Source organism: Callithrix jacchus, chromosome 21 (genome assembly GCF_049354715.1).
Source record: "Callithrix jacchus isolate 240 chromosome 21, calJac240_pri, whole genome shotgun sequence".
NCBI lineage: Eukaryota > Metazoa > Chordata > Mammalia > Primates > Cebidae > Callithrix > Callithrix jacchus.
Window position 1 is genome coordinate 8,716,632 of NC_133522.1, and position 13,230 is coordinate 8,729,861.

The window sequence follows — 13,230 nt, forward strand, 5'->3', positions numbered from 1 at the left end:
TATCCTGGATTATCTGGGTGGGTCAAATGTAATCACAAGAGCTATTGTAAGAGGGAAGCTAAAGGATCAAAGTCAGACAGAGAGAAGATATGATAACAGAAGCACAGTTTGGAATGATGGGCATTGAAGGTGGAGGAAGAAGCTATGAGCCAAGACATGAAGATAGACTATTGGAGCAGAAAGAGTCATGTGGAGACCTGTCCAAAAGACAAGTCCATCTTCTCATAATACTTCTGATTAACATAGATTCTAGGAATGCTTCTGGAATTTCCAGATTATATTTTGTTCCTTATACGAGAGCACATGCTTACGGTAAGTCCTGCCCTTATATCAAATTTTCACTTATTCCCCCTGAAGCATGTACACTCCTTCCCTATAGTGTATAGTCCTTGGATCTGAGGGGTAATGGGGTGGAGATCTACCTGTCTTGTAGTAGCCTAAGGCCATGTTTCTATCCAGTCAGTTTCCCAACCAAATCACCCTATAATGACAAGCTGGATTCGTTCACCTCTTTTGATTTCTTGACTCCTTCTGCATTAAGAGGCCACTTCGCATGTGAGGCCTTTTTATGAAACCCCAAAGAAATGAATCGTCTTCAAAGAGCCTCCAGACTGAAATGGAAGAAGAAACCCTATTGACACCTTGATGGTAGGACTCCTGTACAGCAGGACTGTGAGACAATAAATTGGCATTAAGTCGCTCCATCTGTGTAATTTGTTAGACTGGCAATAAAATTGAATACAGGTAGCAAATATGTTGATGAATAGCCAAAAAGAAAAATAAGCCTCTTAATATTTATATTTCTTCAATATAATGAATTTAATCATACTTTCAATGATCACTGTTGAACAGCAGGGAAGATGTTATAAACTCTTTGCCAGGATACTCTCACTTGATGCTTATATCAATTTCTTGAATTAACACTACCTTTTAAATTTTTATTGAAGAAGAAACTGAAACAGGGAGGTTAAGGAGTTGACACAGTGTCACGTTTGGTCAAAACAGACTCTTCAAGAAGAAAATTAAAAACTATGTGTCTTGTGATTTTTGGAGTATTGAGGGGAGGATAAGCTAACATGTTCCTTTCAGTTTATGATCCAGGTCTTCAGCTAAAATACTACATTACAACCATACGGTGAGAAGAAGGCAATAGTTGAGAGAGTTTCAATGTACAGTCTAGGGTTTGGAAGGCTTAAGGGTAAGTGATGCAGAGCTAGAGAAATGGATCCTTCCAAAGTTGCCTGTTTTGTGTTTGCTTTGTTTTGTTTTGGTTGTTTACTGTTTTTACTGTTATAAGATCTCATTCAAGTATTCTGTCATTTTATGACTTTCCTCTGCTCCCAGATGTTTTACTATGAGTACAATGTTAACACATGAGTTTGATTTACAAATTATAGATGATTGATCAAATTTATGTTAATTATATGACTTTTAAATGAAATGACAGTTACTTCTGAGCTTAGTTATTGAGTTCTATCTTAAACAACTTAGTCTTGGATCCTAGCATTATCAGGTTACTGCTGAATTTGGAATAATTACATTTATTTGTGTTATAACACGTGCAACCATCACCTAATGATGCACACTTATAAAACTGCTGCTAATGGAAGAGCCTTCACCATAAAATGATGTCTGTGTTTCTTGTATTACACAGTTTACAGAATGTTTACATTATTCTGTCTTGTTCAATAAATTATACAGATAAAATTCTTCCCGAATTTCTGCATTTAAAATTCAAAGAATTTCTTGACTTTATAAAGTACCTCATGTACTTTGTTCTTTAAAACAAATTTGTGTATATAATGGCATTTATGTGAATTATGTTCAAGTGTAGTAATCAATGATCTAACAGTTTAAAAACTTCTTCTGTAAAAGAATAGTCACTGTTTCAGCTTTGCATGTCTTAACTGACTCTGTCACAACTATTCATCTCAGCCAATGGAGCATGAACGCAGCCAACTGCTGATACATAAACCAATGGATGCTGATGGTAGGCGTGTTTCAATAAAACTTTATTAACAAAAATGGGCTGTAGGAAACATTTGTTCTGCTGGCTATAGTAGGCCTACCTCTGTGTCTCAGATAATAAGATTGAAAAGACATGTTTTCAATTGGGAGAGGCCACAGGTAATGAAGGAAGCAGATATTTTCTGTTCTGATAGTTGCCTCGTTGTCTTCCTAGAGCCATTTTTCTTTCTGAGTGCTTCAAGTTGTTTCTCTCCCTAATCCAGTAGGGAGCAAAGAATTGAATCAAGGTGTTAAAAATAAATAGAAATCATGACAAAGTGAATATATTTAAGAATTCTCAATATCTGTAGATGAAAAAGAGTTTAGAAGCTCCAAATTTGGAATAAAGAGATCACCTTTTCTGCTCATTTTCACTCAGTCTTGCCTGAATAATTCTGCTCTGCCCTCCACCTTGCAAATTAGATTTTTTTTATTGCAATAACTAGGACCTCAGAACAAATTTATGTTTGCCTTTCATCTTAGGGAAAATGACTACTAATGTGCGGGTACTGCACGCTGACTCTTAAGGGAGCAAAATGAGAGGGCCTCATTCCACTTTACTCAGGGCTACAGTGCCAGCTGTCCTGTTACACAGTCGCTCTGCAATTCAGTTCTCAGCTGAGCAGAGTTGCAAAAATGTTGATGGAGCTCTCTAGTATAAAACAGAAATAAAGGGTAGAAAAGGGAAAGTAACAAAGAGACCATTACTGTAGTATATCTTCGCTCCAGTCTTCCCAGGCTACTGTCTTAAATACAAAACATGCATGATTATTGAGGGTCTTGAAAAATCACTGGGAGATGCAAAAATATGCATTCTTAGCACCATCACTTGCAAATGAGTTCAGAAAACAATTTTGCTTTCCATGTGTACATTTTTTTTACTACAAAGTTGCTTCATTAGCAGTATCTCTAAGCCAGATAGAGAATGTAATATCAAGTATAATTATAAGCATAATCAACACTTATAAAATTAAAGAATAAATCTGTAAAGCTTTAGAAAGAAAATCAAATGTAGAACAAACCTACTGTTTAAAATGAAAGATGGGGGGAAAAAAGAAAGATTAATAGATATGTGCTCCCATGGAATGAAGGCTCTCGTGCATTTAGCGTGAAATTGGTATTCTGCCATTAAAAAAAGGGAGACATTTTAGAGACCTTTTCAGCTACAACGGGAGGTACTAAAAAAAAAAACATTTTTGAGGTGAGTGAAGGAAATGATAACTATAACAAAGAGTTATTGGATACCTTTTTACTCTCACCTGATTTTAAAAAATCATTCTAGTATCTATGAATGAGTACAATATAGAAATTTTAATACTGGCAACTCTCATATGCTTAACATTATGACCTCAGAGGACCATTAAATCATGTCCTTTCCACTTACCACAGCTTTATTAAACACCTTTCCACTAAATACTAATACATTTTTGGAGGAAACTTTTTATTAAATGGTATTTTTATATAGTTAAAATGAAAAGTTGTAAAAAATTATGTTTATCTAGCAGAAAATATTTAAGGTGCTGCCTAGTACATGGTGCTTAACAAGGCTCAATTTGTTGTGGACAGAAAGGCTATTCATACAGACATTTGCTTGAGCCAGAAATCAGAACACGTTCTCTCTCTCTCTGCCATAGTAGAGACTTATTATAACTTATACATTGAAGATCTTAATTTCCTCTTCAAAATGTGGTTTTCAATAGATTATCCTGCTAACGGACAATAGACATTGCTGCATTTCTTTCTACTTCTTCTCTAACACCTCTACATGTGAAAGGCAAACCCACATTTACTCTACCCCCAGGACAAGTTGTAAGTGTCAGCTTCAGGTCCAGTCCAGCAGATCAGTCAATATATTTCTACAGTGGAATCAGATTGCTTCTCAGGAGTTCTCATGGGCTTTCTTGGACTCTTTTAATGATTTGAACCTAGACAAATGTAACATGAAGGTCAGAGAAAACCGCATTGCAACAGTAATGTGATTGTTTGAGGATGGAATCAACATAGAAGCAGGCTGCTAAGAGGGGAGAGAAGAGAGAAGAGACAGGAGAGAGGGAAAGGTTCTGTTGATACCATTTGAGCTCATGTTTTCAGCGGAAGGCAGATGTATCCTTGTATCATTTTGCCATTTTAGTTTTTTAGCCAAAGTCAGTTAAAATGCAGTGTGTTGGCTGGGCACAGTGGCTCATGCCTGTAAATTCAGCATATTGGGAGGGTGAGGCAGGTGGATTGCTTGAATCTATTAGTTTGAGACCAGACTTAGCAAATAGTGAGACCTCCTCTCTGATATATATATATATATATATATATATATATATATATATATATATATATTTATATATATGTGTGTGTATATATATATACACACACACATATATGTATACATATATATATACACATTTATATGTGTGTATATATATATATTAAATAATAAAAACTAAAAAAATGCAGGGTCATCTTTGCCTAAAAGACCCCTGAAAATTGAGCACCAAAGATCTACCTTAGTTTAATCCAAAGCACAATAAAATTTATGATACTATACAATAAAATTATGTGTAGAACTTTATATTCAAAGTGCTATTTTGTTATTGCTTATTAGCTAGGTAAATAGATACCCAGTTTTCACATTATTTAAACCTGTTTTCTTGTATGTAAAATAGTATACTTATATTGGTCTTCAAAGAAGACATACTCTCTACCTGGTCTGACCCAGTCTACCATTCAAATATAACTTTTGAAAATCCATTCTTTGAACTTTTCTCATTATCCTTATTTTTTAATGCTTTTCAAGTAGAATACTCATTATCCTGAAACATGTCCATTCACTTTTCATTTATTTGAATAGAGTTTTTTTTCATGATCCACAGTGGCTGACTTTTCTACATCTGACAGGGGATTCTCCTAGACCTTGCGTAATTATCAGTCTATGAAAGTTTGGTTGACTATCTCTGGAAATGTATTCGTTGCCCTCATATTAATTCATTTATGACTCGACTACGTGTCTCGTTATTTTAAATTGCAATGACTTGGTAGTTTTCTTTGCATGATTGTGATTACAGGAAGTGTTTGGAGAGGATAACTTTTTTCTTGGAATCCTTAGCATGTGTGAATGTGTGCAAGCACAGACATCAACGCACACACACACACAGGCACACAAATGCTGTTTGGAAATGGTGTTTAGGGCGATTTGCCCATTGCAAAGGCATTAATGCGTAAGATGTGAAATAGCAGAAAATAGGGAGGCAAGTTAGAAAATTACTCAGAATCCATTGATTAAAATTTGAATCTTGCTGCTTTAACTGTATCTTTAGTGTCTGGCATATAGTTAGTATTTAGTAAGTGTAACTTTTGTTTGTGGTGTACAAAAAATAATTATTGAATGGAAGGCTCAGCCCAGGGAAACTATGAATGGAACTGAATGTCTTCAATGGCATTTTTTATTTACTTATTATTGTTTTAACGAGCCACTGAAAGATTTAAAATAAAGATTTAATTGGCTCAGAATTCTGTATGCCAGCAATTCAGGTGGCTGATTTTTCCGTGATCATCTGGATTTTGGCTGGCAGGATAGCTAGTCTAAGATGCTTCTACAGGGATGGTTTGCCTTACCAATGGCCTTAGCTGTATGATAGGTTTGTCTGTTTTGTGTGATCATATGTTCCAAGCAGTTCGCCAAAGCTTCCTCAGTGATATACCACTTTCTAAGAGGGCAAGCTATAAGACTTCTTTAGGCCTTGACTTAGAAACCATTCACTTTTGAAAGTCACTGCATCCTTTAGCTGGTTAGCATAAATGTCAAGGGTTCTACTAATAGGGGACTTTATTTTATGTCTTTAAGAGATGGAGAATCACGGTGTTGCACAGGTAGGCCTCAAGGAATCCTTCTGCCTTAGCCTTCCGAGTAGTGGGAACTACAGGCATGTGCCACTGCATCTGGTAATTTATTTTTGATATCTCTAAAGTTCATATAAACTAATACATATTATATTTATCTATCAAATAGATTGTACTTATTATAATATATATATATTTTTTTCCAAAACACAGAAGTCTAGAGAAAATTCATTCATTATAAATATTTTCATTATTAATAAAACACAAAAACCTGGAAAGTTTTATCATTTTTTTCCCTGACTGTATTTGCCCAGAAAAAATGTCAAATTCAGTAATGTTCTGAGCATCTATTGTGATTATTTTGCATAACTCTGAAGAGCAGAACTGAGTAAATGAACAAATTAGGAATAAAACTTCACAAGAAGACCAGTGGCATAAATCACACTGTAACTAGTATCATTGGTTGTCAATGTTTTAAGAAAAAGATTACATGTTTTTGGAGGAAAGTCTAAAAACTGTTTTATATAGTAAGTTAAAGACTATCCTTTAAAATAAAAAATAATATAAAATAAAAATGATAGCTTACCAGGATCATTAGTCAAAGGCTCTGCCTCTGTTATACAAACTAATGAAATTTTTAATAATATATGTATTCAGATAAAATTTGTACCTGATTTGGAAATTCTTATTCAGGAACTTGCATGTACTGATATAATTCTTCAGAATCATGCAAATTTTATGAATTTGCTCAGAATATTATGAAGCCTTATATATGGATATAAACATGGAAAAACCACAAATTGAATCCTAAGAATTCAGATTATTTTTATGGATTAACTGAGCTTCTTTTATTCTGGAAGAGAGCCTGGAGGAACTGCAGTTTAGTGGATTATCTATTTGGTTTTAGCATTATTTTGTTGTTCAAAGTAAATCATAATAGGAAGATCAAAATGTAAGAGATACAATCAAATTTATTAGAGTAGCAGTTGAGTAGAAGAGGTTGTCTTCCTCCCCTCCTCCCTTCTTCTCCTTCTCTCTCTAATTCCATGTAAGAGAGAGTTAATAATGGGAAAACAAACCCTTCGTATTCGTTCAATAATGTTAAATTTCCAAAAAACTTGTCATAATTAAAACAATCCAATTAGAGTTTCTCTCTTTTTATTTTTTAACAACATGTGTACATCTTTTAGAATGGGAACTTTGTATTTTAAATATGGTGTTCTCATTATGTCAAGTTACCTATGAACTTAACTCTATGTTAGGTCATATCAAAATTGTATTATTCCATTGTTAGAAATTTTACATCCTAAATCAGCGTGGAGAATGCTGCTGTTTGCCTATCCATATGTATTCTCTTCTTTCTTCCTGGTGGAAGCAGAGTTGCTGTTTTGTCTATCCCTTGCAAGGCCATGAGCTCAAAAATGGTGGTTCTATTTCAAGCCCTAGTAAAAATTGTAATTGGTTCAATCCATTCATATTAGTTTAGTTCAGCTCAGTTTAGTTTTGTTTTGTCAGTAGATATTTTACAAATTGTCATGTGACCTAGTCTTGGTCAATGAAGCCTTAGAGAAACTCTGAGGGTGAACTTCGTGGGAGAGTTTTATTTCACTACCAGGGACCTACACAGAACCTTATGTCATCTTTTTAAAATCACGTTATATTTGCGCCTGCGCAGTGCGGCGCCTAGAGGGAAAGCGAGAGGGAGACGGACGTGAGAGAATGAGGAGGAAGGAGAGAGAATGGCGTCCACAGATTGCAGTACCTATAGCCAGGCTGCAGCGCAGCAGGGCTTCAGTGCTTACACCGCCCAGCCCACTCAAGGATATGCACAGACCACCCAGCAGGCATATGGGCAACAAAGCTATGGAAGCTATGGACAGCCCACTGATGTTAGCTATACCCAGGCTCAGCCCACTGCAACTTATGTGCAGACCTATGCAACTTCTTATGGACAGCCTCCCACTGGTTATTCTACTCCAACTGCCCCCCGGGCACACAGCCAGCCTGTCCAGGGTATGGCACTGGTGCTTATGATCCCACCACTGCTACGGTCGCCACCACCCAGGCCTCCTACGCAGCTCAGTCTGCATATGGCACTCAGCCTGCTTATCCAGCCTATGGGCTGCAGCCAGCAGCCACTGCCCGTACAAGACCGCAGGATGGTAACAAGCCCACTGAGACTAGTCAACCTCAATCTAGCACAGGAGGTTACAACCAGCCCAGCCTAGGATATGGACAGAGTAACTACAGCTATCCCCAGGTACCTGGGAGCTACCCTATGCAGCCAGTCACCGCACCTCCATCCTACCCTCCTACCAGCTCTTCCTCTACACAGCCGACTAGCTATGATGAAAGCAGTTACTCTCAGCAGAACACCCAATGGGCAACCGAGCAGCTCTGGACAGCAGAGGAGCTACGGTCAACAAAGCAGCTATGGGCGGCAGCCTCCCATTAGTTACCCACCCACCCCAAACTGGATCCTACAGCCAGGCTCCAAGTCAATATAGCCAACAGAGCAGCAGCTACGGGCAGCAGAGTTCATTCCGACAGGACCACCCCAGTAGCATGGGTGTTTATGGGCAGGAGTCTGGAGGATTTTCCGGACCAGGAGAGAACCGGAGCATGAGTGGCCCTGATAACAGGGGCAGGGGAAGAGGGGGATTTGATCGTGGAGGCATGAGCAGAGGTGGGCAGGGAGGAGGACGCGGTGGAATGGGCAGCGCTGGAGAGCGAGGTGGCTTCAATAAGCCTGGTGGACCCATGGATGAAGGAGCAGATCTTGATCTAGGCCCACCTGTAGATCCAGATGGAGATTCTGACCACAGTGCAATTTATGTACAAGGATTAAATGATAATGTGACTCTAGATGATCTGGCAGACTTCTTTAAGCAGTGTGGGCTTGTTAAGATGAACAAAAGAACTGGGCAATCCATGATCCACATCTGCCTGGACAAGGAAATAGGAAAGCCCAAAGGCGATGCCACAGTACCCTATGAAGACCCACCTACTGCCAAGGCTGCCGTGGAGTGGTTTGACGGTAAAGACTTTCAAGGGAGCAAACTTAAAGTCTCTCTTGCTTGGAAGAAGCCTCCAATGAACAGTATGCGAGGAGGTATGCCACCCCGTGAAGGCAGAGGGATGCCACCACCACTCCGTGGAGGTCCAGGAGGCCCAGGAGGTCCTGGGGGACCCATGGGTCGCATGAGAGGCCGTGGTGGGGATAGAGGAGGCTTCCCTCCCAGAGGACCCCGGGGTTCCCGAGGGAACCCCTCCGGTGAAGGAAACGTCCAGCACCGAGCTGGAGACTGTCAGTGTACCAATCCGGGTTGTGGAAACCAGAACTTCGCCTGGAGAACAGAGTGCAACCGGTGTAAGGCCCCAAAGCCTGAAGGCTTCCTCCCGCCACCCTTCCCGCCCCCGGGTGGTGATCGTGGCGGAGGTGGCCCTGGTGGCATGCGGGGAGGAAGATGTGGCCTCATGGATCGTGGTGGTCCCGGTGGAATGTTCAGAGGTGGCCGTGGAGGAGACAGAGGTGGCTTCCGTGGTGGCCGGGGCATGGACCGAGATGGCTTTGGTGGAGGAAGACGAGGTGGCCCTGGGGGCCCCCTGGACCTTTGATGGAACAGATGGGAGAAAGAAGAGGAGGACGTGGAGGACCTGGAAAAATGGATGAAGGTGATCACCGTCAGGAGCGCAGAGATCGGCCCTATTAGATGCAGAGACCCCGCAGAGCTGCATTGACGACCAGATTGATTTTTTAAACCAGAAGATGTTTTAAATTTATAATTCCATATTTTATAATGTTGGTCACAACATTATGATTATTCCTTGTCTGTACTTTAGTATTTTTCACCATTTGTGAAGAAACATTAAAACAAGTTAAATGGTAGTGTGCGAAGTTTTTTTTCCTTCTTTTAAAAATGGTTGTTTAATACTTAACAATGGGAATTCCTTGTGAGCATGCTCAGTATCATTGTGGAGAACCAAGAGGGTCTCTAACTGTAACAATGTTCATGGTTGTGATGTTTTTTTTTTAAATAAAATTCCAAATGTTTATTTAAATAAATAAATCATGTTATGTCTGTATGCGATTCTGGAAGTGCACCAGCCATTTTTTCCACCATAGAGATATACTGTAAAACAAAGAAACTGTGTCTTTCTTTCATGTCATTGTAAGTAACAGAAACAGAGTTTTAACAGATTTAAATTTTTATTTTTCTCACTCAACGAAAGTGTGAAAGTTGGTGTTTTCTGGCTTCTGTAGAGCAGCTCTAAGGATACAAAAAAGAAGGTTTCTCTGACTCTCCTTATTAGTGCAGAATGGCTTACATCATGGTCCCAGCCAACATGTCTATGGCCAAAACAGTCGAGAGGAAGAAGAAGGGAAGAGGAAGGCACAGGACTTCATGGAAAAGCTTTCCCCAGGGGCTCTCTGTAAAGGAAGAGTCTGGGAAGGTGTTTTTTTCTTTCCAGCCTCCGAGGCAGAGGGAAGCGGTAAGTGCTGTTTGAAAATGGAGTAAGCTCTCTGCTCTATTTGCCACACTCCTTATGAAAGACATAAGAGAAAGACAGAAACCCCGGGGTTCCGGACAATGTTGTTGATCCATTGACTAAAATAACATAGAATTGCAGTTCCTGGACTACTTATATGACAAAATAGAGGTTCTTATGATTTAAAACACCTGAAATTTGGAATGGAATTGTGTAACACTTGAAAATATCTTTCTAATACAGCCACATAAACATTCAAAATGAATCCTCATGTCTTGTCAATAAAGGTTAAACTGATGGAATAACTAAGTTTTTCTTTTAATCTCAGAAGGAAGAAATTAAATAACACTTAAAAGTTTTAGGTTTAGATTTATTAATTTTCCTCTTCTTAACTTTTTGATGAACTGATTAGTTATCATTGCATAAACAATTTGTTACAGACTTTACTTAATGCATCGCTTCACCATTAGAATTCAGTTCTTCTGAGCAGGGTGGCTTCCAAGGTCTCTAGTGACAATTCAGGAAGTTAAAGAATAGCTTATCTAACAGTCAAGCCAGGATGGCTGGGATTTGATTAATAACTAACAGCTTTTCTAATTTTTGTCTGCAAAGTCAGCAGATAATCTACGCCACTAAGCAATCACACAGAATACCTTGTTTCTAGTGAAACCTAAATTCCCCATGCCAAAAGCATCCAATCAGTGCATATGTGATGCCTTCCCTTGTTTTCCACTATAAAGGTCTGATGAGTCATTGCCAAAACACAAGTCATGATGGCTGACCATTTTCTATAGCAATAGTCTTTAATTTTCTCATTTGGCTATTTCAAAGCATATATTGTCAAACATACACTAACAATGTTACTATAGAATGAAATTTGCATTAAGACAGGGTATATGTTGGATTTTCATAAAAGAAATTCATAAAATAATGCAATAAAGATGATCATAAAAATATGATACCTTGATCAGATGGACCACAAAGAGTTTTGGTTTATTAAAAAATAAAAGTAATCCTTATAAGGACTTCTGACCTTTCTTAAGCAAACGTATCAATTAGAAAATGATCACTTTAATTTTTTCTAAAACAATTTTAAAAATATAGATGTAACAGAGGTAAAGCGTCAATACCAATTAATCTGAAGCATTCTGAATCACCTTTCAAAAACTATTTACATCAAGTTTTAGCATATGAATACATTCTTGAAATATCTTTGATGAATTTGATTCCCAAACACAATAGAAGAAATCTAGACACTAGATTATATTTTTAACAAAAATGACTTAGAGTAAATGTATGACTCTATTCTCACACTTCTGAAAAAGACATACCTGAGACTGGATAATTTATTTAAAAAATATGATTAATGGACTCACAATTCCATGTGACTGGAGAGGCCTCTCCATCATGGCAGAAGGTGAAAGGCACATCTTACATGGTGCCAAGTGAAAGGGAAAACCTCTTATAAATCAACAGATCTCACGAGACTTAGGCACTACCACAAGAATAGTGTGGGAGAAACTGCCCCCATGATTCAATTATCTCCCACCGGGTCCTTCATACAATACATGGGAATTATAGGAGCTACAATTCAAGATGAGATTTTGGTGGGGACACAGCCAAACCATAGTAGTAAGTAAATTAAAGAATTAAAGTTTTCTAAGCTATATTTCTAAGATAATATGGACCATGTGTCAAATTTTAAAATCTCAGAGTTAATCGCCTTTCAACTGTTTTTCACATGTTTGAATGTAATTATATAAAACATTACCAGATTAAAATTATCATGTACTATTAAACATATTTTCCAGAACAGGATTCCTAGTTGACCTAAAATTATTCATTCTTGGTACTCTTAAAGTTTATGTTTTCTTTTAGCATGTAAATTATATAGAAAAGTATGTTCTATATTAAGGAAATACTAATTTCATTGATCAGAAAATAATAACAAACACTGGTCATAAAATTATAAAATATATTAATTTATCTTCTTAATTTTTGAAGAAAAAGTACAATTTTCAAAAACTGAATATAATGAAGGGGAGTTTGTGTATCTAAAGATAATTTTCCATATTTTTTCTTCCCTTTCATGTTTGTCTTAGACCTTACAAATTTCTTATTGCTGCAAGTGCTTGAAGACAAAGATGTCACCAGTTCCTGAGCCATGAAATAAGAATCCAAGATATAAAAATCAAATAAGAGCCTTTTAAGGCAGGATAATAAATCTGACAACCCTGAAGGAAATAATTCACAGACAAGTACTTTGCACCAATTCAATGTATAAAATTGTATTATTCAAGAATCTCTCTTTGAATCACGGAAACATTTTTGTCGGATTCTCTATGAGGGTTAAACTCCTTTAGCTTGAAACAATAGTATTTTAACGGCCTTTTTATAACTTGGAATGTTAATAAGCAAATCTAGTCTAGAGTAGATTTTGTCAACAACTGATCTTTTTTACCATCATAACACACAACATGTAAGTCCAAATAGTATTTAGCAGCACAGCATCATAGGAGCTTGCCAAGGCCTAGCTTTTTAAAGAGGAATTTTGCTTCTCTGTTTTCTCATGTGGTTCTCATAACTGTGTTCCTAACTTTTTTAAATAGCTGAAATGGAATATTTGGCATAAGGCAGAAGGAGAAGAGTGAGTGAAAATAGAAAATAAGAACCATTTGATGAAACAGTTTGGCTTGAGTTAATTTTCACCTTGCCTGTTACACCCTGACATCCACAAGATACGTAACACAACAGAAAATGTCAGTTTCATTCATTGCCTTAGAAATACAGCATTGCTCTATAGGAAAGACCACAAGGCAATAAACAAATATCCAGTTTCTCTTTAAAGTTTACAAAAAAATTTAGTGAAAAAGTTAAGATCAATAAATTAACACACCTTGA

General features: G+C 37.5%; 1 long non-coding RNA gene and 1 pseudogene across 2 annotated transcripts in view; one reads left to right on the forward strand and one right to left on the reverse strand.

Annotated features, from left to right (window-relative positions):
• LOC118149914 (uncharacterized) overlaps positions 1-13,230 on the reverse strand; it is a 105,697-nt gene that overhangs the window by 74,611 nt on the left and 17,856 nt on the right. The gene's annotated exons all lie outside the window — the stretch shown is intronic.
• On the forward strand, positions 7,502-9,565 carry LOC100410180 (RNA-binding protein EWS pseudogene; annotated as a pseudogene).